This window comes from Lissotriton vulgaris, chromosome 1_2 (assembly GCF_964263255.1).
Source record: "Lissotriton vulgaris chromosome 1_2, aLisVul1.2, whole genome shotgun sequence".
Lineage (NCBI taxonomy): Eukaryota > Metazoa > Chordata > Amphibia > Caudata > Salamandridae > Lissotriton > Lissotriton vulgaris.
The window spans coordinates 263,515,850-263,522,411 of NC_141686.1; positions in this window are offsets into that span (position 1 = coordinate 263,515,850).

Below are 6,562 nucleotides of genomic sequence, written 5' to 3' on the forward strand. Positions count from 1 at the left end.
AACCCACGCTCCACCCATGGAAAGCCTTCCCGGCACAGACTAACGCAGGTCATCGACTTGGGCTGCCTTACGTTACTCTAGATTTATCAAGCTCTGCAGGGCCATGCACAGTAGCCTTGTGCTGCTTGATAAATTGGACTTTAGTGTTCTGTTGCCCTTGCATTACCTTGTGTGAGCACTATGATAAATTTGGCCCTAAGAGCTTAAAGTTAGCTGAAAAGATACAAATCATTTAAAGATGTTCAGCTACATACTGGAGAAATGGGTAAAAATAGGTAAAAATTATGAAAAGCCGTTGTAAAGATGTTTGGGTGTTGGATTTCTTGCACAAGTGACGCATATGCTGGAATATTCCAAGTATCCCTATTTGACTTCTATTGCTTTAAGTACATTTTCTCATCCCAAGGACACATTCATTGTCATCACCATAACAACAATGTATTTTTGGGTATATCCCCTCTCTTGAAAAGAGAGGAAAATAAATGTTGAAAAGTAGTAGCTGTGTGTTCATTCTTTATAGACAAAAAATAAAACAGATAGTTATGGTACCATGAATCAATCAGGGTTGGTAAAGCACAGCTACTCACCTGCAAGGGTCTCAAGGCGCTAGGTGGAAGCGTGGGGGCCAGTCCTTTGAGTGCTGGGGTCATCCAAAGAGCCAGTTCTTGTGGTCTTTCCTGAACTGGAGCAGTTTTGCAATTTGCCGGAGGTGGAAGGGGAGGTCTTTCTAGGCCTTGATAGTGAGGTAGGAGAAGAACTTTCTTCCAGTTCTAGTCTTCTAGATGCATGGGATGGTAGTCATAGAGAAACCAGCTTATCAAAACTAACCCTACTAAAACTGTGCTTAATCACATAGTGAAGTAACTAAATAAACAACATCCTCAGATGCCTTAATAAAGCAATTGTAAATGTTAAAAAGCATATAACCAATTCACAAAAATGAACTTTTTGAATGAAAATATTAGGCAATGAGAGAGGTGATGATTTTGGGGGTCCCCCTAACCTAGGGGGAGGACCAAGCAGATGCCTTGAACACAAAGAGCATAAACAAAAACCACATCTTGTTGAACTTCGGTGGTTGTCCCATTCTCTTACGACCACCCCCAGCACAGTTATTGGCAAAAAAACAATCCCAACCAAAGGCCCTGCAGAGCATTATGGGACGAGATTAGCAGTGGGCAGTGAATATTAAAGTATCCAATATCAAAATAATTCTACAAAGAGCTGCAGTTCAACTAGTCATTTACTAGATGTCCCTCACGACTAGTCAAATGCAGTCATTGAAATTATTCTTACATCAAGCTGCAGTTCCACTAGTCATTACTAGATGTCCCTCACGAGTCAAATTCAAAAGCATTGAACGACCCTTTCATGAAGCTTTTGCATTTGACTCGTGAGGGACATCTAGTAACGACTAGTGGAACTGCGGCTTGATGTAAGAATAATTTCAATGCATTTGCATTTGACTCGTGAGGGACATCTAGTAAACGACTAGTTGAACTGCAGCGTTGATCTGGCGGTTCATTGTGAGCGATGAGTAACCCCTTGCTAAGGGGGTGGTGCCAAGGATGAAGAATTCGGTTTTCAATTAGTTGAGTTTCAGGCAGCTTTTCTTAATCCAGGTGGCTACGGCTTTAATCCCTTCTTGGAAGTTGTGCCTGGTGATGTCGGCTTCTTTGGTGAGGGAGAGGATGAGATTTATTTTCAATAAAAAGCAAACATTGAAAATTGTTGTCAAAATGTCAGAGGCCAAGACAAGATATAGACAGTAGGGGTGAATGGTGAGCTGTAATGAGCCCCTTACTGGCTCTGTGAGGGGTCTGTTCCTCTGGGTCTTATTGCTGGATCTTTGAGGAGTCTCTTATCGGGTCTGTGAGGTGTCTGGCCCTTCGTCCCTTACAGGTGAGTCTTCAAGGAGCCTCAACCGGCTTTGTGAGAGGTCTGATCCTCCAACCCTTACAGCATATATACATGAGGCTAGTTCATGTGGCACTCAATGTAGCATACATTGTTATGTAAGCTACTGGAATTTGGCTAAGTTTACTAGTCATGAACACATTGCACAACAGATACGCCATCCATACCAGCAGAAGCAGGACATATCTTAAACTGTAGGAAATCTCTGTATACCGGTCAAATTATTGCCTCAATGGTATGGAACGGGAAATATGGGTGTATTGTTTCTATTTTCAACACCTGGCACAGTGCTGCTCTGGTGATGGTGGTTGGGAATTCTTCCATGCACATTGCAGGGTGTACTACTGAATGTCAACACCAACAATATTGTGGCCCAAGAATATTGAGGAATAAATATTGAGGACAGAATATTGAGAGGTAAGTGCTTGTAGGAAATTAAAGATTTACTATTCCGAATTCCACATCTACATACCTTGAAGATATATGTACAATATATCTACATAAATTTGAAGTTAGGTTTGGAAGATCTGTACTTACTTACCTGACAATATTTCTTCTGATATTTTGTCTTCGATATTATGTCGGACTGATATTGAATGAAAATGAAATGAAAATAAATTTGTACAGCGCGATTGCTGCCCTGGGGCGTCCAAGCGCTAACGGAACCAGAAGGAGGTGTAGTGAGGATGACAGAACTGGGAGGAGGGGAAGGGGGCTGAATTGATTACGGGGATTTAAACAGATGTGTTTTAAGTTGCTTGCGGAAGGAGGCGAGGTTAGGGTTAGATCTCAGGGGAAGGGGAAGGGAGTTCCAGATTTTTGAGGCGTTGAAGGTGAACATTCTTCCGCCTGCTCTAGTCCTTTTAATTCTGGGGACTGTTGCCATGAAAGCCTGACTAGAGCGTAGGTCTCTGCCTGGATGGTATTGGCTAACTAGGCTACGCATGATTTTGGGGCCCGAGTCCCAAAAGGCCTGGTGGGCAATACACATTGCTTTGAAGGTGACTCTTTTTCGTACTGGCAGCCAATGAAGGCTGGTCAGTGCCTCCCTGACTGGGGATCTGCGGGGAATTTGCAGTAAGGTACGGGCCGCACAGTTCTGTACCAGTTGTAGTTTATTCAATGTGTACTCTGGGGCTCCCAGATAAAGGGCGTTATTCGAGTCCAGGCGTGACTGTATTATGCCCTGTATGGCTGTTTGTTTTGCCTCCATTGGGAGCAAGGGAAGAACCTTCTTCAGTGTCCGGAGAAGTCCAAAGCAGGTGGCAGAAAGCTTTGTGGCCTGAGTGTTAAGAGACAGATTCCTGTCCAGCCATACCCCCAGGCTTTTGATGTTATCTTTCGGAACCGGGGGGGAGCCTAGACAGGTGGGCCATAATGACTTGAAGAGGGTCGGGTCGGCCGGGCCCAAGAGCATAAGCTCCGTTTTGTCCCCGTTCAGCTTTAGTGATGACAGGGTCATCCAGGACTTCACCTCCTCCAGACATTTGGTTAGACCCCCTGACGGAGAATGTTGGGCTTCCTGCGCTAAGGAGACCACCAGCTGTGTGTCGTCCGCATAGGATATGATCTTAACTCCATACGGACGAACTACCTCAGCCAGTGGCCTCATATAGATATTAAAAAGCGCAGGGCTAAGAGAGGAGCCCTGGGGGACTCCACACTTCAGGGGTATGCTGGAGGAGACTGCTTGTCCGTCAAACACCTGGAACGACCTATTACTTAGGAAAGATTTTAGCCAGAGCCAGGCTTTGTCCACGATGCCGACGTTTGATATGCGGTTCAGTAAGGTGTTATGACTGACCGTGTCAAACGCCGCGCTAATCGCGTGTGTTTAATCTTCAGGGTACACGCCATATGGAAGTGTTGAACAGTCCACCCAGATTCCTAGGTGATGGGAAAAGTGACTGTTGAGAGGGAAGTTGATTGAGGTTGGAGATATGATGGGTGCAGGGAAGAAAAGAAAGTGTGGAGGAATGTTGTCTTAGAAGAGTTGTGCAGGAGGGAACAGAGAGCAATCCCATATTGACTTGCAGAAAAACAGTCATATGTTTGATTGTCGACAGATGTGAAGGTGGGGATGAGGAGATGATATGTGTGTTGTTGGCATAGAAATGAAAGAGAAACAAAACAGATGAGATGCGAAGATGTCACCAAATAAGGATGGAGACAGAGAATAGGAGAGGCCCTAGAACTCATTCTGAACCGCTGATCTATTGGAGTCCAAATGCGCTGAGAATGAGTGACCAGATAGGTAGGAGCAAAAACACAAAAGAGCTGCATCATTGATCATACATGCCAACATGTTAGAAGAGGAAAGAGCGAGATCTTAAAAAATATGATCAGGAGAATCTATTTCCCCCTTTGACTTCTATTGCGGTCTGCATAGGGTCCATTGGCATGTATGGGCTTGCAAGTGTGCTGCTGCAGGACCGGATATCAGAAATACTGATACACGTTCAGTACCTGTCAGGAGCGTGGAAAAAGCACTACGGCAAGCAGGGAGAGCGTGACAAAAGCATGGTGCCCTGGCTTGCAGGAGCAGGTTCATAGCAGGGCATACTAGGAGCATCACTGGACCAGGCCCTGTCGGCTGAAGAGCGCAGAAGAATCGGGTTTCTGCATGTCGGAATCAAAAGGCAGGAGACGAGCCTCAAAATCGGTGGTCTCCCACCTGAATCTGAAGGGTTACCATGTATGCTTGATACCTGTTTTTTTTGCTTGGGACAGAGCAGTGCTGAGTGGTCCACGGTGCTGAAAGTTGCAGAGAGGTCAAGAAGGATGAGAGTTTAAAGTATGGCACCATGGTGCGCGTAGAAGATGAATTAGGTGATGTGGGAGAATGTTGTTTCTGTTGAGTGAAGTGCACAGAAGCGGGATTGAAAGGTGGGCCCGATTCACAGAACTAACTTAAGACAAAATCCTTAACTTGCTACTTTTGGTATTCACAGAAGTTAGGATTTTGTCTTAAGTTTGTCTTAAGACAGACTTAAGACAGATTTAAGACTAAATCCTAACTTAAGTCTGTCTTTTTTTTTTGTTTAATACATTTTTATTGAAACTTTTTGCAGGTAAAACAGAATACATGCCATAAAATGGAAACATATGAACTAATATAGGGAAATACTATCAGGCATAATATCATGTGATGAAATACAGCAAAACGGGAGACGCAGAGGAAGGGGAAGGATAAGATAGAAGGAAAGAAAGGAAGAAGAAAAGAAAGAAAAGGAAGAAAAGAAAGGAAAAAAGAGAAAGGAAAGAGAAGAGAAGATGAAAAGGTAGATAATACTCAGTGGGATATAGTAGTAGAGGAAAGATAGGAAACAAAGGGCTGCCAAAGAAGATCAGATTTTATTTTTTGAGAAATGGAGGAAGAAGATATAGTGGCAATTCTATGTTCATCACAAATAAAATTCCACCACATGGAGAAAGATATTTTAGAATTATATTTCCAGGACGATAGAATAACCTTAAGAGCTAGAGCAATAAAAAGGTCAAACAACTTAGATGCAGATGAGGTTATATCGTTAATATCAGGTGAAAGGGAACCTAGAAAAACATGCATAAAAGATACAGCATTGTTAAACTTAAAAATTGACATGCAAACCTTCCAAACAGAATTCCAAAAGGAATAAACCGTAGGACATTCATATAGCAAATGGATTAACGTTCCTGGAGCATTAGAACAAGACCAACATAAGGAAGAAGAAGTAGGAGAAAATTTACAAATGCTAACGGGAGTAATAACCGCTCTACAATATACAAAATATAGAGATTGAGTCACATTGGCAGCTGCAGATACTTTAAACAACTTAGCCCAAAGTTTCTCCCATAGATCAATGGAAAAAGAGACAGATAAATCATTTTCCCAAGTAAGTTCAACAGGAGATTTAGGACGGGGTTGAGCAGTAGACAGCAATATGTTATAAACAAGAGCAGCTTTAGGAGTGTGGGTAGAGAACAAAGGATATAAGGGGGATGGAGGGGTCACAACAGGGAATTCAGTTGGAAGTGTAAAAGTAGCTAAGTGTGATTGAATAGCAGTGACAATAATAGTGTATTCGCCTAAAAGAGTATCGGGAAGTTGGTAACTCAGTTGTAAATCTTGGAAGGGAACAATATTGAAATTATGAAGGAATTGAAATACAAATAATACATTCTTCTCCTTCCAATACTTGTAGTAAAAAGATTTACCCTTATATTTGAGAATTTGATTATACCAAACAATGGAAGATAAAAAACATTGCAAGGGGTTTACATCCTTAGAAAAAGTACTAGAGATAAGAGTTTGCGAATATTTCAAAATGGGGTATTGAGATATAAAGGAACAGTTGGACATAAAAGCAACATGCTTAAAAGGGAAATCCTTCAAAAGCGAACGTTCAAAAAGAACCCATTTGGGGACTGGTATGTTTTGAAAATCATAAGCTAAGGAAAACGATTGTTTAAGTAGAAAAGTGGAATGGTAGGATTTAAAAAAAGGGAAACGGACACCTCCTTCAGACTTTGGACGAGTAAGTTTGAGTAAGCCAATACGAGGGTGTTTATTATTCCAGAGGAATGTTATACAAATAGAGTTTATACGGGAGAAGTATATATTAGGAATTTTGAAGGGAAGCATGGAGACTGTATACAACACATG